Source organism: Diorhabda carinulata, chromosome 2, assembly GCF_026250575.1.
Source record: "Diorhabda carinulata isolate Delta chromosome 2, icDioCari1.1, whole genome shotgun sequence".
Taxonomy (NCBI): Eukaryota; Metazoa; Arthropoda; class Insecta; order Coleoptera; family Chrysomelidae; genus Diorhabda; species Diorhabda carinulata.
The window spans coordinates 30011106-30035837 of record NC_079461.1 but is presented as its reverse complement, the minus strand read 5'-3'; the positions used below and the strand labels follow the sequence as shown (position 1 = coordinate 30035837).

General features: G+C 33.4%; 1 protein-coding gene across 1 annotated transcript in view; it reads left to right on the top strand.

Moving 5' to 3' along the window:
* The window catches only part of LOC130890807 (protein outspread), a 144303-nt gene that overhangs the window by 62488 nt on the left and 57083 nt on the right, over nt 1-24732 (top strand). The gene's annotated exons all lie outside the window — the stretch shown is intronic.

Genomic DNA, 24732 nt, shown 5'->3' with positions numbered 1-24732 from the left:
ATTTTCTGTTTCCAAAATAAAAAAAGTCTTGGTGAAAATTTCCATAAGATAATATTCTAGATGGTGTGAAAAAATTGTACTTTGTGCCGATTGGTCGATAGAAATCGGCTGTAAAATCGCTTTTTATTGCCTCGTCTGGTTAATTGCCTCGCTGTCTCCAGCCTCGTGACAAAAAGTATAACTTTAGTGATTTAAAACATAAATAATTTTTCCATTGAAAAATCAATCAAATCCTCAAACCGCCCGTGTAAAGTGATTTATTTAAATAGACTGCATTGAAAGAAGGTGGTTCGTGGAAGATAATTTAACTCTTACATAATAATTTGAAGACGCCTTGAGAAAGTGGCTTTCAAAGACAATGCTGAAGAAGTACAGGAAAATGTCATGAGATGTTACTTAATCTTTACACCCTATCTTTATTTATTTCGAAGACAGGTATGTATTAGGATATAGGAATATAGTTTACGTTATTACAAAATATGAGAATAAAAATTTACGAATCACTAAAACCACACTTAATTTAGTGTCTTCTCCTTTATAAATTAATTGATTGCTAAAAGAAATTGGATTTTTTTTGTTGTTCATAAAATTTATATATCTACTTAATCAGTTGTGATGTAAAGTTTATACAAAATCAAATCCCAACAAACGCATGTGGTATACAGGACACCACCAAGGGTCTTTTGATTCCCTAGTATAATATTTTCATTATTTAAAATTATTTTCAAATAGTTTTTATACATAAGTGAATGTTTTTAATTCATGACTTTTTTATCTATTTTCCAAATAATGAGTTATCTGTCCTATGTAAACAGCGTCAAAATTATAAATTTCTCAACCGGATGACAGTACGGTTCTGTGTATCGTTATTGAATTAAGTAAAGTTACGTTATCATCAAGTTTGCTTAACAATATATGGATGATGATAAAATTACATTTATCTGGAAATAGTTTACTAGAGAATATAAATAAGATTAGATCATTGATGGTACGTTGAATGGTTGTTTCGAAAATTTTATTGTCGTCTTATTCGTTGTTTGTATAGGGTGGGTCAAAAAGTGCGCTTACTTCCACACATTATCCATAGTAATCATAACAAAAATGGGATGGAACCGTTTATTTTTTAATCCTCAGAAGAAGAAAAACTACAATCTTAATTTTTAAGTTTCTTTTTCAAACAATAAATTGTTTTATCGTTATCATTGCAATCGACAACGTACCGTATTGATCATTTAATAATAAATTATTATTTTGTTGGTAGTAGTACACGCCATTATCTCCTATATACTTGTTATTCATCTTATTGCAACCTAACGGCAAATGATTAACATAAATTTTCCATTTTTCACTTACCTTATACGATTGTATACTATGCATAATATACTGATGAATTGAATAAGAAATAAATTATCTGTTTATCCGACTTAGTCCGATCTTTGGTTGTTTTCGATAACTGTAAATATTGAAAACTAAAAAATACATTCTAATTATACTAGATAACAAACAACTTCACGATTCGCCTCTATCTCTTATTTTCTAACATTGTTTCACTCTCAGTTTTATTCATAGGGTTATCAGATCTGTCCTAATATGAGAGTGGTTTGACTTTTCCAGAATTTAATTATATTATTAGTATACGCCATGTGTCTGATGTCAAAATTGTGTATAGATCTGACAAACAGATGAGTTTCAATAGTCACGTTTTCGATATTACTTTTTACGTGGAAACCAAGGAAAAATTACGTAAATATTAACCTCTGTGCATTTTAACTAATTATCGAAGCATTTTTTCCATTAAACTCAAATAGCACTCGTATGACAACACATTCCCAGTACGTTCACCTTTAAAAATGTCAAATTTTAAGAAAATTTTACATATTCCCATCAGTGTTGCCATATCTGAAAAGTAGCAACCCTATTAGTCTATTTATATGTACGAGAGACTAATAAAACCTAATTTCTAATACAAAACTCATCATACGTAGATTTATCATACGATTTTTTCCAATAAGGACTTATTCCAAGAATCGGTTCATTAACAAAATCTCATTATTTAATTGTTTGAAATCATTTACAGACAAACATTGATGTAAAAGTGTTGATGACACAGTAGAATTTGTTAGAAGAACGCCTGGTATTGGGAAATCTATGATTTACCGAGTTATTGAAGAAGAAAAATGTGTTGAGTTTCAAACATCCTTTGTGGTCCCCTGAAAACCAAAATTTTCAATAAAAAATCATTTGGAAGAAAGACTTCGAAGTACGTACGCTCTTCTTTAGAAAAGAATTTCCGACAGTAGACACAGTTCTTTTCACGATTCGAGATGATAAGGATTAACCTGATATGAGCCGAAGCACACAATGTGAACTTTTAAAAGAAATAAGTTTTTTCTTTAAAAAGCATTCCAGAAAGTCTATTTTAATAGAAAGAAGCCATATTGTACTATGGAGAAGAAATGACATAAGGCTATAAAAGGAATGAAAAACCAAAGAAGAATTGAACTGAAACATGCATCAATGTCCCTTACACCGAATAAATTTTGGGAAGATGGGACTGTTACATGTCGAAGACGGGCTTTTTCAAATAATTTATCCATTGGCTTAAATCCAAAATCAGGTTCAGAATGATAATAGTACACATTGGCAGTTCAAACGGTTCTGTTGAAGATAGTTTATTGACTTTTGAATCTACTCGTACCGGTGACTCCCATGAAAACACAAATGTTTTAAAGAATGGTTTCAACAAATGCTAGATCTTCTTCCTCAAAACTCAAAAGTAGCCGACAATCACAAGATTCATAAACTAAATTATGTATATGTTGGGAATTCTGGCTCTTGAAAATATTTTAGTATGGTTGAAATTTTTATCAAACAATAATTCAATTGTTAAACCTCCATCCAGACCGAATAATTGCTCTAGGAGAGTCGTTTTCTTGGATATTGAGTTCTGTATGTGAATTTTGAGACGTATTATTTGGCAGGGTTTTGCTAACATCTGCAGCAGTATTTGATATCGAAAGTGAACTAGATCTAGATCTGTTGACGACAAATTAATTTCAGCTCATTTGAGCTGCAAAATTGATATAAAAAAGTTTTTTTCCATATCTGTCTTTACAAAAAACACATTCTCAATTGTCACTAGCTATTGTAACACAATTTTTATCAAAAAATATTGGAAAAATCACGAATTTTTTCCATGGCAACATGAGATTTGTGTGCAGGGGCGTTGTCCTGCAAAAACAAAACACCTTTGGATAGCTTTCCGCCTCTTTTCTCTTTAATTTTTTCCCGAGTGGTCAGTAATGTCGAATAGTAATCTCCAGTTATTGTTCTACCCTTATCCAAAAAATCAATCATGATTACTCCAAGGCAATCCCAAAAAACTGAAGCAAAAACTATACCAGCAGATTTTTGGACAAGAAACTTCTTAGGTCTTGGAGAACCAGGGTTTTTGGTTCGTAGAAATGTACCCTAGTCTCATCCATAGTAACAATTCGGTTTAAGAAGTCTACATCGTTTTCAAATCGAGCACAGATCGAACGCGACGCTTCTACCCTTGCTCGCTTTTGGTCAACGTTCAAACATTTGGGGATCCATTTTCCAGCAATTTTTCTCATGTCCAAATTGATACTTTCGGTGACTGACACAGAAACTGGCCTTCCTGATCTGTCATCATCATCATTGCAGTTCAATTTTTCACGGTCGCATACGAAGGACATTGATCACCAAGAGTATTGAACATATCTTCGTAAATCTGCTTACCTCCTAACCCTTTACCCACCATTTTTCGATTTTCACAATATCGGTGGACATCTTTTTTCTTTTAATTTATTGCGTATTTCTGTTTCAATTTATTACGTATTTCTAGTTTACTTTTTTGACGTCAAACTTTACACTTGCACTTCTAATAAGTTATTGTTCGTTGCTATGGTAACGCAATATTTTGTTTATGCATAGAACTGTTCTAGGCTAACTAGATATCTATATATCCTTGTAGTTATATCTTCATTATATCTGTCGTCTGTGATTTACTGTATCTTGCTGCAGATTTCTGGTTATTGGTTCGATCTTAATTCTGATATTTTCTGTTTTCCATAACTTTAATATGCTAATCAGTTTTTTCCCCGATCGATAAACATATAGGATTATTTCTTTCGCCAATTTCTTTTGCATTTATCTCGATACAAATCGCCAATCTTGACTCCGACAGATGATTATTATTAGTCATAACTGCCCACCACAATCTAGTGTTTGCATTGTTTTATGTGCATATAATAAATCATTTACTGTAGACCTATGTCAGACTAATTCTGTGGCATCAAATGGTGTTGTAATATTCTGAATAAACAAATTATTATTTACTCTCGCAATTCTACGTATATGTGAGAATAAAATATTTAAACAGACCAACGACTCTCAGTTCAATCGCGGTCTTTTTCGTTTAAACATCTTTGATTTTGTGATAACTTTCTATTTCTCTCTTGTATTTGCTTCAACATGGGAAATAGTGAATATGGCACAAAAAAGAAATATCACCTATTTTAAATTAAATCACTGGGATGACTGTTTGTTCTATACTATCCGATTTGTACTATCCGACGGAAACTATAATTACCGATATGAGTACAACTAGACCGTCTTATTACGAGTATAATTATGTCTGAAAAATTCAATAGCTGTAACAATGTTTATTGTTCTCGTGCTGGTAATTTATCCCAAACAAAATATAGAGGCGAAAGATATGTGTCAACTATATTCTATGACTATTTGCACTTTCTTGAAAGTTCGAAACATCTTATTAAGATGCTGGGAAAGTTATTGTTTGTATTTAGAACATATAACATACAATAGGAATAGATACGCCTTTGGGTAATTCGTAACGTCTACAACCGTCCGTTTGTTTAAAATTTCAACTCAAGTAATTATTAATAGTAGACCAACCCACATGAAATAACAGTAAAAATTTCAAACAATAGATTGCAAATAAATTTTCAAAATATGGTTTTAATTATCAGAATGAAATTCTCAATACATACGACTAACAGAGAGAGAGAGAAAATACAGTTGAGTTGGTTTTGGGAAAATTTTATTTGGTATGTGGTTTTGCTTCAGTCTTGATATAGGAAAAAATTACCTCGGCAGAGGTGGGATTAAGATGATTTTTTTGGTGTTGGAATAGATAGAATTGAATTTGGAGTTTGGGAAAGAGAATAAAATATCTCGCGGATATCTGTTGGAAGGTAGAGACCACAGAACATAACCTAATATGAAATGCAAACTTAGTTGTTATTCAGTGGAAACAAGATGTCGACTTTTCGTGGCCAGTGCCTTCGATGGTACGTAGCACAACTAGCTATTCAGAAAAAACAGGTGACAATTTACGAAGTGATTCGTGTGCAAATAACTTTTGTTGGATTTGGCTCATCTTGAAAGATCCATAACGTCGATTGTCGTTTAGTTTTGGGTTCATATGCATAGATCCATGATTCGTCGCCAGTCTCGATCTTATATACTTCTTTTGAAGCATCGCGTTGGATGTTAGCATTTCTTTGCATCAATCAACGCGGGTTTTTTTGAGCAATTGTCAAATTTTGCGGTATTTAACACAAAAACATATTTTGACAGACAAATGTTCATGAAATATTCAATGTATGCAAGTGGAACTAATGGCCAAGTCTCAATATCACATGATGTATATCAGTTTCCGCACAGTATCGATGTTTTCTAGCACAACAGCTGATTTTGAATGACATTCATCACGAAAAGTCGAAGCGAGTTGATTGGCATAATACTGTTGGTTTAATCCACATCGAAAGTCATAGAAAATCATCACATGAAAATGTTCGAGATTTGATTCCTTTTTCAACAAGATGAATGTGTCAACTACCTGTAAACAACTCAAATAGCACTCGTCAAACGTCAAAAATGTCAAACTTTCTGATGGAAATGGCAGATTTGACATATTCGTATCAGTGTTGCCATATCGTTACTTAAGTTCTGACTCCGTGTAAGTTAAAAATTACCACACTTCAGGAGAGCAAAAAAACTGTCTCTGTTATATATCACAAGCATAATAAATATATATTTTTTAAACAGATCGAATTCAAGTTTTCTAGAGACACATTTTTCGATTCTCTTTTGAATGACATGCAAAAATCAAAAGGCATTTTTTGAACTTACGCGGTGTGAGAACGTAAGCGACGATATCTCCGAACTCAAGTAGCAACCCTCGTATACTATTTTGAATAAAGTTCCAAAAAGAGAATTCCGAATATTTCCCAAAGATAGTCCTAATAAGAGAAGATGAAAACTAAAGGATTTTTAGCGACACAACTTCGTTTACCCTCTCAAGCCCCTTCAGACAATTTTATTAAATATCTCCGAAAATATTGATTTTAGAAGAAAACGTTTCAAACAAAAAATGAACCTCAAAAAAAGCTCTACAAAATAGGTTAAAGTTCTTTAATTTCTTATTTCTTAGACCTTTTTATATTTGTTTATGTTTTTAAATCGTCTTGATTTTAGGTTATAAAATTAGATGTTTTAATCCTAATAAAGACTAAAAGTAGTCAAAATTTTTATTTATCTTTCAAATATTATCAAAAGAGAGACCTACAATTAAGACGATTTAAAAAAATAAACAAAATAGGTTATATACAATTTTCACGTAAACCTATTCTCAGGCTGTTATACAGGGTGTTTCTATATTCGACCGACAACGCTCTACTACAAAGAGATCTCAATAAATGATTCATTTTGATATAGGAATACGAGATATATATATCAAAATTTGCCATAAATCAAGAACGCCTTTAAATTTTTTTTTCAAATTTGGTGACACCCCCTGGTTTATGAAAATATCTAACATTTGGTGGGTCAATCTGAACTGATTTCATGGCCTGATATACCAAGATATATTGATTCCAACAAAAACATAATAACCTAATATGATGTATTTTAGATTTTTTCCGTGATGTAGTTTTGTCTTAAAAAAAATTCCATAACGCAATTAAACGCAGAAAATAACCCTACTAAATGAGTAATCTAATCGTCAATTTATCAGTAATTACTTTTTTTTTCCTATAAGAATGTGTTACCATTTACATTCAGAATGATAGCATCATGATATTATTCTCATGGTCATAATACCGTTGGTTCGGAATAGTCAATCGATTTATTTTGTGTGTTGGAATTCTAATGCCGCTTATTTTCTTCCATTTCCTCAATACTTCCTCGGTGGAATAGTTTTGTTTTGTTATCACTGAAATTGCTGCACGATCTAATACAAGCAACGAATACACAGATATTTGTTAAAATAAATCGTTGAAGTAACGATTGAATCAATTTGATCGGAGTTTACAGAATACTTTGGTTTAATAATATACTATATAACAACTAGGAATTTAACCTCAATAAATTATACCTATAGAATAGGTATGAAAAAGAAGAAGAAAGCGAAACAAATATATTAAAGATATAACCTACAAAAATTATTTTTGAGAATAAACGGGATGTTTCCGGACTAGATGCAAATAAATTCGGGAGTGAGTTATAGGCACCAGAATTTATATTTAAGTATATTTTCTAACTTTTACATTCGAAACTTATGAATTTTTAATAGATTATTACGTACATTACAGTCCAAATGTAAAACATGTGAAAGATACCTGAAACATGTCGATTTTTATTTTTAAATTGACAATTTACAGTATGACTTATTATCCCCTGAATTACTAGTACCCCTTCGAAAATTTAAAAAAAGAAAGAGGGTCGTGTGGCACCTTGTTGAAAAGGGATTTTAGACCTGAGAAAATTAATTTTCAATGTTTCTATCACAAAACTTATATTGAAGGTAATAATGTCGAATAATATTTAGAATCTGTTTTTCAATGTACTGTACAATTAAATTGAATGTTCAAAATGACAACCGAGGCGAATTTGGAATTTTCGCACAACGTTTTAAATGACCTCAGCGGTTATTTTGTTAATTTCTCCTAAAAACCACGGTGAAACCTGTCTACAGATTCAAACGACGCGATATTCTTATCTGTAGTGTGAAAGATAACGCCAAATTGCGTACACTCGGCTTATTATGGAAATGTTAAACGAATTGGGTGCGAAACACTGAGAAACATCCTCCTTATAGTCCCGATTTGACTTCATGTGACTATTATTTATTAAGTACATTAAAAAAAGTACTTGAAAGCAATGCGGACGTAGAATCCTTCGTAGGCGAATGTTTACGTGACAAACCGAGAGATTTTTACGAAAAATACATCAGAAAGCTTGTGGAGTGGTAGCAAAAGTATTTAGAGTGTAACGGAGACTCTCTAGAAAAACTGTAAAAAATTCAGCTCTGTAACTTTATAATAAAATTTTTTATAGCAAAATTCCGGTTAACATTTGAAATTTTTGATCAATTATCTAAGTATTAAGATGTCTGTCCTATGTTAACAGCATTACAATCATTGAAAGTACCCTCATATATAAAGTTACCCCTTTGATTTTCTGGGGTTTTAAATTTTGGGGTTAATAAAGATGCATATACGAAGAATAGCAATTTAATAACTATTTATTTCCCTCGTTTGTACTACTGACCCCACTGACGCGATTGACGATAGCTACCACAGTTATTCAAAGCACAGAAGAAAAATTGGCCGACGATAGGGAATTATACAGCCGCAGCTGTACCCGCCCACCCCAAATTAGATTAGAGAAAAAAAAAACAAAAAAAAAATGATAATAGAACCGTTTTTACTTACAAGCCCCACTTCGATTTCTCGGTCAAAAAATCCCGCTAGAAGCAGTTAGACAAACACATTCCAACAAAACCACCACAACCCCAGTCCTCAAACATACCAAAATTCATCACAAAAAAATCCTTCTTATCCTACCAAACTTTACCCAACGAATCTTTCTCTTTCTCTTGTGCTACAGAAATTCCTAGAAACCATCAATACTGGTACAATTGAAGTGTACGATGAGAAATGTTCATCGACACCTCATGTATATGATTGGCAAAGCGGTTTAGAGAAGGTTGTAAATTGACGAAAAGTCTGAGCCCAACGCTTGAGCATTTACCAGTGATTCCCTTCGACTACATGTTAGGATTGCGCGAATGCGGCCAGAGCTACAACACGAGTAGGCTCTTCACCTCGATAACACCCTAGTGCATTTGTCGTTAAAAGTTGAATAGTTTTTGAGCAAGATATAGTGCAACGCTCCCACACCCTTCGAATAGCACAGATATGGCTCCAGAGTCCTTCGGGGTGTTCCTTAAAATAACAGAGTGTATTCACCAGTAGACGACGATGGTTTTGAATACTTTAATATTGGCAGATATCCGGACTTGCTAACAGAAGAAAAGAGGAGCGCTGGAGTAGGTGTGTATCACTCCAGGGTGAATATTGTGAAGAGATGATTGATTATGATGTACTACTTTCTATAAATCCAAAGTTTATATAACTAAATTATCGTTATGGAATATAAATATGAATGATGATGACATTTCGTTTGACAAAAAGAAGTTGCCTTTAATATGTATTCAATATCGATTTGTTATAAAGTTGAAGGGGTATCAATTTATTTTGAAAAACCCGGTACCTATGTATAAGTATTTCCAATTATTTTTTTCTTAAGTAAATAATCCAACATTGCTGTATCATGTTTTTTTTTATATTGATAACTGTTTTAATGGTATCTATAATGTGAGATAGATACCTACTGAGCAACAATTGTAAATCAGTTTTTTTTTCAAATTGAATGCCATGTAGGCAAATCAACTACCAATTTTCTAACGGTTTGTATCAAATGTTGTTTTGTTGTGCAAGAGTAGATACATCCGATTGTACGGTTCAGTTATACAATATTGACGTTATTGTTTTCTGGACAGAACAGCAGTAAATCTTTGTTAGTTCCTAATAGAACTCGTGTTATTTTTATTTGAGATTGTTACTAAAACATAACAAAAAGAATTTTGCAAAGAGGGATGTTGAGGAAAAGACAATTAGTAGATTAAACTTGGATAGATACACAGTTATAATTCAAAAATAAAAATACAGTTGAAACATTTGAAAAACGTTCTGCCAGGAAATCAAAACCTATTTTAGGCCAAAAAGATTATGACCACAAGGATACTTTCTGTTTCTAAACCTGGAAAAACGAGTACAAAAGTTGACAATTCACCAAATACAACAAGTTAATAGCAGACCAGGATCAACAGAAACTAGAATGTTCATGAAGTTCTAGCAATTATTCCTCAGGTTTCAACATTTCAAATTCTGGAAATATATAATCCATTCTTCAGGAAAACTACCAAGAAAAAATTTATTTTGAGAAAAATATATTTGGACGCCATAAACTTTGATAAAGAGCTGATACGTTGTACAAAGTGATAAAGTGTCGATCCCCTATATCAACGCATTGTCCTTCATTATGCGATGTTCTATTGAAACGGAAGCTTTTATAGACGTTGTTCTTTTCTTTACTTTTATCGTCATTTTCATTGTCTCCTACTACACTGGCAGATATAATTGCATGTCATTAGCAACATAAAACGCTTTCGAAAATATATTTTGTTATGAAAGGTATACGACAAAAAGTAATGTAACGAATTTTTTAATGACTAAAGCTTTTTTTTTGTTATCGCCTTCAAAGTAGTCTGGTTGGGCAGTTATACACGAGAGGAGTAGCTTCTAATTTTAGAGATATTGTTTTTAATTGGTATATTTTTCAACTGGATTTATGGGTGTGCTCATTCTAGGGTGTCAGTCTATCGTTTTCTAAAGTTCCACAATGACGTCATTTTAAGATATATTTCAATTTCAGAAAAATAAATACTCGAGGAATCAACTGAAAATGGTTGGTCATTGATACTTCCTCTCTTCAGTGCCGGTACTTTTTTAGCACGAATCAAAAATGGTTTACATAAAACGGCAATCTAATCTCACAAGATCTCTTATCAACGTTTTCATCAGCTTCTAAATTTGAAGGTTTCCTTGCGAGATTGATATTCAAAGTCATTTTCCTCATAGACCTGTTTCAGTTTCCGGTTTTGCCAATAACTGGATTGGTTTATGAATATTGTAAGGCTTTTGGGGCGATAGTCCATTATATGTACGGTTTCTGAGTTGCTCGGCTGTCTCTTTTAAGAGGATATTTTAGGATATTTTTAATACTTAACTTTAGTTTTTTGGAACAATCTGAATATGTATCAACTTAATAGATATTTCTGGTTTCTTATCATGGGCATAATATATCGCAATTTCTTACAAATTTTTTTGGAAGCAAAAATGCTCGAGTAAATCATTTCTGTCTTGGAGAATGCATTGAGATCGAGAACTTTCCAGCACCATATCCAGAGTTGTAATTAGCTACCAAGAAATAGGGCAGCTAACCAGAAGACCCGGCCAAGGCCGCGGAAGGGTAATTTTGGTAGTAGATGATCGTTATTTGAGGTTAACAATTAGGCATACCACCGTTCGAAGGCTGCAAACAGATCTGTTGGTTGCTCGTAATGTCCGAATAAGCCTACAAACAGTTCGAAATAGGCTGAGAGAAGCAGGTATATGAGCCAGAGTGCCAGCCAGAGGTCCACGTCTTACCAGAGAACATCGAGTAGCAAGATTGGAATTTGCTCGAGAACACGCAAATTGGAATATTCAAGATTGGTCCAATATTTTATTCACGGATGAATCAAGATTTTGTCTGTATTCATCAAAAAGGCGTGTACCAGTATATAGGCGACGTGGTGAACGGCACGATCAGGTTAATTTTTGTCAAACAGAAATCTTTGGTGGTGGCTCTATCATGGTTTGGGGAGGAATTTCTTTCGAGGGCCGCGTGAAGTCAGTACCAGTGAATGATGGAAGACTAAATGCTGACAGGTATATAACCAATATCCTAGAACCCCATGTAGTGCCCTATATGCCTCATATCAGTGACAACTCTGTGCTAATGCACGATAATGCTCGTGCATTAGCACACGCTGCTAGAGTGGTTTGGCAGTACTTAGAAGAGGTCGAGATACCCACCCTGAATTGGCCTGGTCTGGGACCATTTAGGATGGCAAATTCAGCAACATCCGGGACCAATAAGAACACTAGGTGATTTTCAAAATGTTCCTTTTAACTTTTGGGAAAACATGCTGCAAGGATACGTCCAGAACCTGTTTAGAAGCCTTCCAAGGCGAATGGAAGCTGTAATTATAGCGAGGGGCGGCAACACACGCTATTAGAAATTCATTGGCTGGTTTCAGTTTAAGCACCGTTCATTTTTTTGTATAGATGTTTTGTACAATTTTTTTGATATTTTCTATGTTTTGGTAAATCAAACTTTTCGTCCTCTCTCCAATTAAACTGATATAAAATAAATGTTGCAAAAGGCGTATCTATTGGTGTTTTAATTCGTAATAATAATAAAATTCGAAAAACAGGCAACACATTTCAAATATTTACAAAATAATGAGTGATGCGATAATTTTTTTGGGGTGTATATATTTAAAGAACTTACCAGCAAATATAAAGGATAAAATCAATACAAGTTGGACAATTTGTGTACAATTCAATGTGTATTCTTAATCGTCCTCTACCTGTCGATATTCCACAACAAATATATTTATATTTGTAGTGGAATGTAGACAGGTAGAGGACGATTAAAAATACGTATTGAATTGCCCGAATGAAGTGGAATGTTGATAACAAATTAATTTTTTCGAAAACTTGACTGTTATTATTAAAATAGTGACTACTGAGCCACGAAACGTGAACAAAGGAATATTCGAAATATTTTAAGAAAAACGTAACGTAAGTCGAATGGCATGTTTAACTTTTCACGAGTTGCGTTCCTAAGTTTGCTTACTACAACAGGAAACGGTTTCCTATGTAGTTAACTTCCATATAAATTGAATTTGTTTGAAGAACAATTATTTCTACATTTTTCTTACTCTACGGCTTTTCCTTCTTCAACCAAGTCTCTATTTCCGAAAAATAAACAAAACAAAACCTTTCTTTTCATTCATAAATTCATTACAAACAGTAAAGTTAACCAATCTAATTATTGCTATCCAATTTTCAACATTTGGGACTTTGAGAAAGATAAACTAAAACCTAAACCGGATAGATACAGAAGTTTAGCTCTGTTTAATTAATTTTCTAGCACGCCTCGTATAACAAACAAAAAATGACGTTGTTGCGGCACCCTTCGTGCTAAGTCAATTAAATAACTGGAATATTCCATTTTCTACGGCATAGTAACAAAATTAATGTTTCCGAGACATTCCTATGTTGATTATAGTGAAATATTCGAATAAAGTATCTGTCATTAGTCATTTAAAAAAATAATCTCTTGAAATATCCGAAAACATAATTTAATTTCTCACCGTATTATGATCGAATTCGAAATATCCTTTGAAGATTAAAATAATCCTTCAACCTATACGCCCTTGAACTATAATGTGTATATATATACGTGTGTGTGTACGTTTTTTTCAGTTCATTTACAGTTAGACTAATATTAGGTGTACGAGTTGTAATTTGAATAGATAATTGTTCGTTCTTTGGCTCATTCCGTAACGTCTTCGTCGTGATACGTTCGCATAGGTCGTAAAAATTATAATCAGAGCAGATACTCGAGGCCAAAGGGGCAACCGCAGCTGATTTTCAGTTTGATACATTTATTATGTTTCAAACGAGCCTCTAATATGGTAACTGTTATGTGTTTTTTTTTCTTAGTAAGAAGATAAAAACGAGAGAAATTATGATAGAGGTGTGGAATTGAGTTGGTTTATAATATGTCTCCAATTCTAATAATTTACGGCATGATTGCAGAATATAAAATTGAATTGAAATTTTACGAGAGTAATCTGAAGAGGTTCCTAACCTAACTAGGAGACAAGACATTATTTTTCAATAATTATTTCTCTTTTTTAACATAATCACCCTTTAAGCGATGCTCCACCCTTTTTTATACTTAAAAATAATAGTTTCCGTCTTTCTTCTGAACATAGGCGTTTACGTATGCGATAACGTCTTCATCTGATGAAAATCTCTCTCTTGCAAATGAAAAGTTGAGGATAGGAAACAGTAAAAAGTCGCTAGGAGCCATATCTGGCGAATACGTTGGACGGTCAACAAATTTTAGCCACGGGGATCAGCAAAACATGGGGAGGTGCGTTGTCTTGGTTGAAAAGCACTTTCTTTTTCCTCGCTTTTTTGCAATTTCTCCCTTAACCCTATCAATCAATGGTACATAAACTGCGTACCCTCGGCCTATCTCAGACGCTAACATTAAACTGCTAAGTTGATGTTTAGCCAACAGTAACGATGTCATGGATTCTGCATAAAAATGACCAAATTGCCCCCTACTTGAACATCTTTGCTATCGGTTTCTCCTTTCTGTTTTTATTGTCATTAATAAATAAATATAGTGCTCACCCTTTTAATTCAAAAGTATTTCTCACAAATTAATTGTCTGGGCTCTAATTGTCTCATTTTTAACTGTTTTCGGTGTCAATCCACACAAGATTAAAAGTTTCATTAATTTCTTCTAATTCTTTTGTGTTTTTTCCCATCTTTGTATCTTAAATATTTTTTGTTTTGTTTTGTTTTACACAATTTTTGGTTTTGTGTGCTGGAGCTCTTTGATATATATTTCCACCAAATGAATATGACAACAAAGTAATAAATTTATCAAAAAACTTTATTTAATTTCTTCTGAATCTTGCTTTTGACTGAAAGTACTTCTGAAAAGTTTCTTTCGGCATAGATTTCGTCAACACTATTTTAGTTTTTGGAATGCTTCTCCTTTTACTTCACTTTACTTTATTTTCGGAAAGAGCAGCAGAAAGTAGCATGGTGCTAAATCTGATGAGTAATTTTTGATGTTGAAAGACTTTTGGATGTCAACGATTCGCTAATCAAAACCTACTTGTTACTCGGCGAGTTATTATGATGAAGTTGTTGGTCTGTTTCACCGCTCATCGTTTAGCCAAAGTTCCAGTACTACTTTGAAAAATTCGGAGATTACAGTTAATCACTTTAAAACTACTTTTGGAGTCGAATGACTTCATGACTGTTTCTCGACTCCCTTTGATTGCAAATTTCTTTGGTATCTTTATGTGATGATTTCCTGAGTCTCCAATATCTCATAAGTCTATGGATGCAGTGGGATTGGCAATGAGACTGAATATAAATTATGTAAGACAAAGCTTATGGTCTTCTGCCACCAGTCATATCACAAGACGTCTCCAATTTTAATGCCTCTATATCACTGAACAACTGAACGATAGTCTGAACTTAAAACTGAGACAAAAATAATTAATGTTGGAGCTGATATCTAGATACAGTTATCCTTCACAATCAACCGTATAAAACTATTTGGCATGTGATGACATAGACGACTGCTAATAACACCATGAATGGCTATTCAATGAAATGCAGTTCGTAAACTTTTGAAAACAGTTAAATGACGAAAACTGTTACTCCTCCATTATGTAAATATAGGGACAGGGTCTTAAGAAGAAAACAAAACAATTGTTTTGAGTTACTGAACACAGGATCAATTCGCGATTGTTATTATTAACGTTAGAGGGACTTGACAGGACACAATAAGAAGGTAATACTAGTAGATTGCTTGTCTAAACAAATGCCGTTTTACTTTGATCACATTTCGTATATTCTGAACCAACTTTCAAATTTTTATTTGTTTCTCTTGTAAATTGATACTCACATTGACGTACCAACTGATAATGAATTTTAAAAATAACACTTTTGACGAAAATAAAAATTATATAGGACCATTCGTAACGAGTCCCATTATGATAGAATTTATGCTTTCAAAAGTGAGATAGAATAAATACCTTGGAAATAGTATAAATACTTCGAATCACGATTCTTACGTGAACGATGTCGTCACCAAAGGCGATGGGAATTTTCTACCCACTCATAACTCGTCAAGGTAATCTTAACGAACATTATACCAGTTTTCTATAAATTGTCGATATCAAGTCATAACTAACTCCTGGTTTTCCAAAATGAAATATTAATTATAAATAAATTCTTCACTTGGTTGCATAAAAGATGAAAAAAATTTGTTGTTTATCTAAAAAGTTTATATTTTTCCCTTGGTTTTCAAACCTAGATATTAATAGGAGGGATCAAGGAAAGGTTCCATAAACAATATCTACCGAGTTTAATCAAATTATTCATATAAAGACTTGTGCGGTGCTACGTTTGGTCAGTGCTTCTTTACGGGATGGAGGGTTGGACCCTTAAGGTAAAAAACATCAACAAATAAGAGGCAGTCAAAATGTGGGTATATCGGGTATAGAATCCTGAAGATATCATGGACTGCCAAAGTGAGGAATGAGGATATTCTCAGGCGTATCAATAAAGACCGTGAACTCTTTAACATCGTGAAGAAACGAAAGATTGCATACCTTGGCCATATAATGCGAGGCCATAAATATCAATTCCTTCAGCTGATAGTCGAGGGCAAGATTGAAGGTAAGAGAGGATTGGGACGGAAGAGGATGTCATGGTTGCGGAACGTGAGGCAGTGGACGAGTATACAAGATATTCAGACATTGATCCATACCGCTGGAGATAGAGTCGCGAACATCCATTAATGGATAAGCATTGAAAGAAGAAGATTTATATAAATTATATTTTGTATATATTCGTTTATTAATACAAGGGTTGCTACTTTTGTTTTGAGATCTGACATTTCCATCATAAAGTTTGACATAATAGTGAACGAAGTCAGCACGTGTTATCATTCGAGTGCTATTTGAGTTTACAGATACTTGAAGCATTAATCTTGGTGACTTTCTTTTCTATGACTCGATGTAGATTAAACCAACAGCCGATCAACTCGCTTGGACTTTTGGTGATGAAGCACCATCTCTAACCACCGTTTTCCGTTGGTTTTCCGAATTCAATCGTGGTCGCACTCCGTTACAAGATGAATTTCGTAAAAGTCGTCCTAAATGTTATGCCAGAAAACATGGATGCTGTGCGTCAACTGATATTGCGAAATCGTTATGTGACATACCGTGAGATTGAGGCATTTAACTTTATTTTTCACTATTTTCAATTTTTTTTGTATATATAACTAATAAATTGGTGTGGACATTATTACAAACCCTGCTTTACAATATAAAGTACTTTTTACACGAAAACTCGGGTTGATGTCCCGCTTGGGTGTTTCAAAATTATGGTCACCTTATTTATACCACTACGAAGGTTTACAGCGCTCACAATAAATTCTTTGAACTCCACTTTCATAATATCAACAGAGTGAATGTAATTTAGTAACTGAAGAAACAAAATTGATAATATCCCATAAGATCTAAAGCTCTAATGATGATTACGAATATATAAGAAAGTTCCCCATCATTCTCGTGTATGGAAAAAAATTTATTCAAGGTCAAAGGTCAATAAAATGAGTATCATAAAAATACCTCAAACAAAATTGTAGATCATAAAATTATCTAAAAAAAACGTATCAATACTTTTTTTTTCCTACGAACCACCGTTTCTGAGATATAATGATTCAAAAAATTGTTTCCGCGCCACCTATGAGGTAGGATGCTTACCGCTTTTTTTGTGGTTTCCCCTAGTAGTCCTATTCCACGGGTCTGTTGTGATCATGTTCAATTTGAGTAGTATTGCGAAATAATGCAAATTCAAATTAAAAAAAAGTTGTGAAATTCAATCGTCCGAGTCGTAACTTTCTTCTTGTCATTCTTCTTCTTCATCTTGATTCTGAGTGCATGTAAATTGCATCGATAGCGATGTATCGTATGTCGCCTCTTTCGAATCAAACGGATCCTCTACTGTTGGTGATTCAATGTTAGAGCACGACCGGCCTTGACAAGATGTACATGTGTAAATGTGCAACCACATTTAGCACTGCATCCCTTTTTGCATCTACAAAAAATTGTGTTGGGCAGTTTTTCCGGCGCCGGTGGGAGTAGAGTTTGAACGGGTTCTAATGTATTGTTGACCAACTTCCAACATCAATTTGTAGGGTCTAGCTAATAACCAAACCACATTTGGGCTTGGTAATATACCCGAAAAAGATGTTGATGGGCAGAAACTGAAGTTGTTGGAAGACAAGCTAAATGAACATGTTTTTTACTTTTAATATTTTTAAGGAAACATGCATATAGATACTTATCTAAGCAGGTAGAAGAAAGCCAATGCCGTTGGTAATAACTTGTTGTCGAATTTAATTATTGTTTTTAAAAACTTCAGCACAATGAACTAAATCTTAGTTTTTCAAACATTTTGAAAACTGTTATTTCACACCTCCTGTAAAATGCAGATGTCGAGTCACAGCCAGTTATTGCGTGTAAAAATAGTACATGATTTTTTCACTTTTCGTTTTAAGAAGAAAATAGTTTTTTCAGTTGGAGTTCGAGCTGTGAGTAATACGAGTAAGGCTACATCTTCACCAGCAACAATAGTTTTATATGTCAATTTGCTGTTTCAATAATCAATACATCATCATTATTATTACTTTGTTTTACCAATATATTATAAGTAGTAAACTTTTCTTTCAATATTGAAACGAACTGAGACTTGTTGTGAGTGTATCTGTCGACTGGACTGCCTGGAACTGTCATAAGTTCATCAAATAATATATCGATTGACGAAGATGTTCCGAAAGTTCGACGACGTTGTTCTGCAGCTTTGGATTTTCTCGTGCAATCATTATAGCCATTAAATACGACAGTAACTCAAGTTTACAATTGCGTTGAACTTAAGGGACTGGGTTTCATTTTACCCGATATTCCTATAGTTATAAATTTTGTATATTTTATATTCTAAGTGTAAGCTACAATGACCGATAGAAAAATATTTTAACATATATTACAACTCTAATATGTATGTTCGTGGCGTACTCATGGATATTAAAATGATTACAACTTTTTGAATCGTTATATTTCAGAAACGGTGGCTCGTAAGAGAAAAGGATAAAACTTAAAGTTTTGCTGAAAATCGCGAAAAAAACATTTTTTGACCTTTGACCTTGAATAAATTTTTTTACATACATGGAAATGATCCATTAAAATTTATTTTTAATTATATTTTAAACGATTTTCAGTTTGTTAGGAGTTTGTGTAGTTTACTTCTTATTTTTTGGTCTAATTCGACCGGACTATAGGTATTCCCAATCGTATCTCGTATATAAAAATCTAATGTAGGAATGTTTCAAGTACATTATTGTATTAAAATGTAAATTAGAATGTACCGATTTAGTAAAAACCATTGTCTATTTCCCGTTTTCATATCCTGTAATGTCATTTTTTTTGGCCGAATTCAAAACTTTTGAGAAACTGTAGGTCAGTTAATTAAATTGGCCGATTTTACATCTCCCGCAAATTTATTCGAAAGGATAACAAGATGTGATTGATCATAGATTATTTAATTAAGGCTCCAATTCATACAATGGAAGAACCCATTTTTATCGAGAACCAACAAAGCTCCAATGACCAAATCAAAGTTCAAAGTAATGCTGTTGTTAGCTTTTCCGTTATTCATGAAATTGTGTACTTTCACTGGGTTTCGGAAGGTCAAACTATTAATCAACATTATTAACTTCACATTCTAGCTGAATTTCGTGAAAGTATAAGAAAGATTTTCCACCAAGACAATATGGAATAACTTAGTGCATTCCATATTGTCTGCCAAGAGGTTTCTAGTACATGTTCAACATCCCAGTGTTAGTTCATCCCCTTATTGGCCGGATTGGTCTATTTCTTGACACGAAATCTACATTAAAAGGAACAGGATTTGAGTTCGTTGAAGCTACGAAAGAAAAAGAAACGCGCGCCCTGAAGTAGCTGATAGAATAACACTGTTTCAAACAATAGGTTACGGATAGAGCAGGAGTATTTATTGTATGTGATGATAAGTAAAAATGTATGAATTAAAAATATTTGACAGCCTTGTTGTTTGATATACATTATTATAGAGACATTTCATTTGAATACTCAAGATTAGATAGAACTATGATAAATATTTTTTCTCAGAAAAATAAGAAGAGATATGAAAGTAGGAAGCTTTCTAAAAACGAACTTTCGCTAAAGATTATAAAAATTATCCAAAAATGGATTAAATAGAGCAATCTGTCAGTTTTCAAAGAAAAATCGATTAACCAACGCTCTTGGTAGGGATAAATTTTTAAACTATGAATAATCAAAGAGACCCTCCTCTACCGTTCACCGGTGTACGTGATTGAAATATGATACGATGTGCGTCGAGTTCAAGGTCTCCTTCCAAAGATTTTAATTCTAGCCTCACGGTATCTTTACATGTATGGTCGGTGCTGTCCGTCGACTGTTTGCCGAGAGAAATACCTAACTAGAAATCAAAAGTGTTCAACTCGACGAGAATGTAAAATGATCTTTCAGTGGCGCAGGAAAAATTCGAAACTCCTGTTGATGACTGATCTACAGGTGCAAGCTTACGAAATATCTCGCGAACAGATATTTTTTTCCAGAATGAATTACTTGAATTTTAGTACATTATGGTTAACATTTTTTTTTGTGAATGTTCGGATTTCGATTCGAACAGTATTAGAAATTGGAGCAAAAGTATATTTTGAAAAAAGTTGATTCCACAAGTATTTATTTTTAATATATTTCAGACGATGTAAATTAACATTCATAGTTGCACAAAAAATATTTGTATTTCGTGTATGAAATTCTTGTTTTCATAGAACATTCGAGAGAATTTTTTAAATGAAAATTACGTAAATAGAGCATCAAGCGTGGTTCGAGAAGTTTTCCGAGGCCTTAGGTTCGTATATATAGTAAAAAATGAAGTAAATACACCGATAACTAATTGAACAATTACATATCGATTACTCATAAAACTAATGTAGTTCGAGTGTACTTATAGATAATACATTGAAAAAATAATAAAAACAAATTGGGTTATCGTTTAGACGTTTTCCGTTTCTTTATATTATTATCACCAACACTTGCCGACAAAGTAAACATCTGATCTGTAAAGAATGGTCAATAACCTGTTTAACGATAATATAGTATAGTACGAGGTCTGGCTTTTAAATAACGAGACTAGTTGTGAATTTGGTATCTAGATAACTTGTCTATGCACGTCCCAAAACGCGTTTCCGTCACAATTATAGTACTTGGGCTGTAGCGATTTGACAAGAACGTGTTTTTTTCTCCTGCTGAAAACCATGTGTGACGAAAAACAGGAGCAACGTATCAATCTCAAATTTCTCGTTGAATTGAAAAAAAACTCCGACTGAGTGCTATAAATTGTTGCAAACGGCATATAGGGACAATTGTCTATCTAGTGCGCATGTTTTTGAGTGGTGTAAGCGCTTTAAAGAGAGCCGAGAGACCAAATGAAAATTCAAGACAATGTTGATAGTTTTTTTCGACATCAACGGTATCCGGATGACTGAATGGGTTCCAGAAGATCATACTGTCAACCAGACTTACTATTTGTTAGTTTTGGCAACACTGCGAGAACGAGTTCGTAAAAAACGCCCGAGTTGTGGAAGAACAACACGTGGATTTGCCACCAAGACAACGCACCTTCCCATAACGCGTATTTGGCCAGGAAGCGCACTCCAGTGCTCGAACACTGGGCGACTTTTTTTTTTGTTTCCGGAGATAAAATCTGCTTTGAAAGGGACCCGATGGAAATGGTAAAGCAAAAAACGGCAGAGGTCCTAACAACCTAACAAAGAAGACTTCCAGCCCTGCTTCGATCAATGGAAAAAACGTGTGGAAAGGTGTGTGGCGAGGGGAGCGGAGTATATTGAAAGGGAGCATTCGAATGTAGAATAATTTTTATAATAGAACCCTTTTTCGTAATCAGTCTCGTTATTTACTAGCCAGACATCGTATTTCAATGTTGTTGAGAGAGGTAGTTAAGTTATTCAACTCTGTTAAACGTAGTCTTCGAAAGTTCTAAAATTAATCCGTTTTAATTGCACACGGCAAATACTAAAATTTAATTGACCGAACTTTGCTCGACGGACGTCTAGACTATCCTCAAAGAACGTTTCAACGATTACATTCTATTAGAGTGTTGATCTCTTTCACTGCCGTATGTATACGTGTAATTGTTTCTTCAAGTAAATGACAATAATTACGGCTAATCGTAAAACAAAATTGAATTTTCGTTTAAGTTGGTTGTGAACGATATACTTCGAGACCGTAAATAATGTTGTAATGACAACCATAAATATTTTTTACAAATAGACCAGTCGGCCAATAATTAAAACTTAACGACAAACATATTTAATACTTGCAATTAAAATGAAATTTTATGTAACATTTCAGATAAATTGAGAAAAATTGCGTTACATTTTATTATTTTCATTAATTAAAATCTCATCTGAAAATAATGCAAAACTAATAATTTGAGTCATCAATTTTGAAGTGAAACGCGACAATTAAACAAAAAATTTTGCTACACGTATAGGGTGGTAAATTCCTTCAATCATACCCCAGACCCAGACAGCCAATTTAAAGGGAGACTGTTTGCTTGTTCTGTAGGACAGTGTTTTGTGTTTACCTACAATAAAGGTTTTCTTAAAAGTTTACGGCCTAATAAAGACACTTGTCCTCCAAATTTAATCTCCTTTTAAGTCTATACACATTTTCCAACTTTTTTATCCATTCCAAGTAATAGTTGCCGTGTTCCTTTTCAAAATAGACGTTTATGTATGCAATAACATCTAGTCCACAGTACAATACCCTTCCTACTTAATGATGAATAAATATTTGAAACTTTCTTTATGATGCTTAATTTTAATGCACTGTTTCATAGAGCTTGTCCGACGCCTCGAATATGATTAAGATTTGCAATCATAGTGTCCGACAAATTCCCTGCTGCATTATAGGAGTCCGACAGCTTAAATATAACGATTTCGAGAGGTTATATTTTGCGATTAATTTATGCTAAATAATTTTTTTTACTTTAAAATTGAGAATGAAACATAATCCCAATCTTATTCGACAAAATTCTGCTGCAGAATGCTTAAAAATGTCAAATATCAGTTTTTAATTACAACTCTCAACTGTTTTTACTTTTTGTATATAAACCCTGACATAGAAATTGTTTAAAATTGATATTCACATTAAAATATTGAATGGTACACGTACTGTGTGCTCATATTCAAATCTTTGTTTGAAATTCCCTCTTCATGGCTACCTAACCTACTTCAGATTTATTTACCCTGTAAAATTAATTTACTGCAGTTTAACTTTTTTAGTTTTCTTATTATAAAACAAATCAAGTGTTTTATTTGTAAATATTTGAACGATACTCCTGGTTATCGAGAAAAAAGAGAAGCTGTAAAAAAATTTAGAGTGTCGAAAATACTTTATCAAAGATTCAGCAACGTTGATTTACCTGAAAAATGGGACGAGTTCATTGGATATCATCCTTCATACTATGGGGATTTTATTGTAAAAAAACAATATATAGCACGATATAAAAGTTAAGCTTCTGAAATAATTTCGAAATTCCGCTGTTCTTCAAAGGAGAAAACAACTACTTTCCAGGCTAATGCATCGACGAATATTGAATTACAACTCCTCCGAAGATCGTGATGTAAATCGACCTTTTTGTCGATGTTAACATCCCCAATGGCTCGCAATTGCAAGGAGAGGGTGTAATTACTGACTAGTTTCGACGTTATTGCGTCTCATCAGAGCATTTTAACTCTCCTCGTTCGGGCTTGAGACCCGAACTAAAGACAACGTCAAAGAGCGTCACATTTGGTACATGTAGTTAAACATTTTCCAGCGATCGTTAAGTGGCACCATCCGCAGTTCCTACTGCAAATTATTGGTCAGGTAGAAATCTAGCGTAGTCGCCGATAATATAGATTCCGATGGTATTGAGGTGGGTAAAATGTATCAAAATAAATGATTTCTATTAATCACCACAAATAATTTCGAAATTCCATATCTCGAAAATGTATTTCGCCGTTCTTTAAAGGAGAAAACAACTACTTTCCTGGCTAATGCCTCGACGAATATTAAATTACAACTTTTTTCGATATTCCAATGAATTAAGCAAATATTCATCACATAGCAACTCATGAATTCGACAAATTTCTAAAAGCAGCAGAATTTGTCGGACTCACCTAAACGAAGATATATGCAAAGTTTCAAGTATGTATGGATCATTAAGTCTATACTGTGGACTAGTCCTCGACTGATGAAAATCTCTATGCTGCAAATGGAAATTTGAGGTTACGAAACAGAAAACTGTCGCTAGGAGCCAGATCTAGTAAATACGGTAGAAGATCAACCAATTCGAACTACAGGTCAAGGAGGTCATCGAAATGTGAGAGGTGCGGTTGTCCTAATGGAAAAGTACTTTTTTCTTCAAATTCCTCCCTTCGATGAACTTATACAATGACTATCTCAGAAAACGGTCTCCTTCAATTTTCCGGCAGTTAAAAACGTCTTTGCTTTATCGGAGCAGGTTCGCCCTTTGCAATCCATTGTCTTGACTGTTTTTTCTTTTCAGAATAGTAGTCGTAAATCCAGGTTTTATCTTCATTTATAAATTGACAGAAAAATAAATATCCGACCGAAGTTTTCTTTGGCTTTTAATTGAAACCATGGAACCTGTATCCAAATACTCAAAAAAATGCGACTGGAAAGTGCAGTTTCAACGGAAAAAATATCTAAAATTTACAATGCTTTGGAAGAATCAAAAAGACATGCAT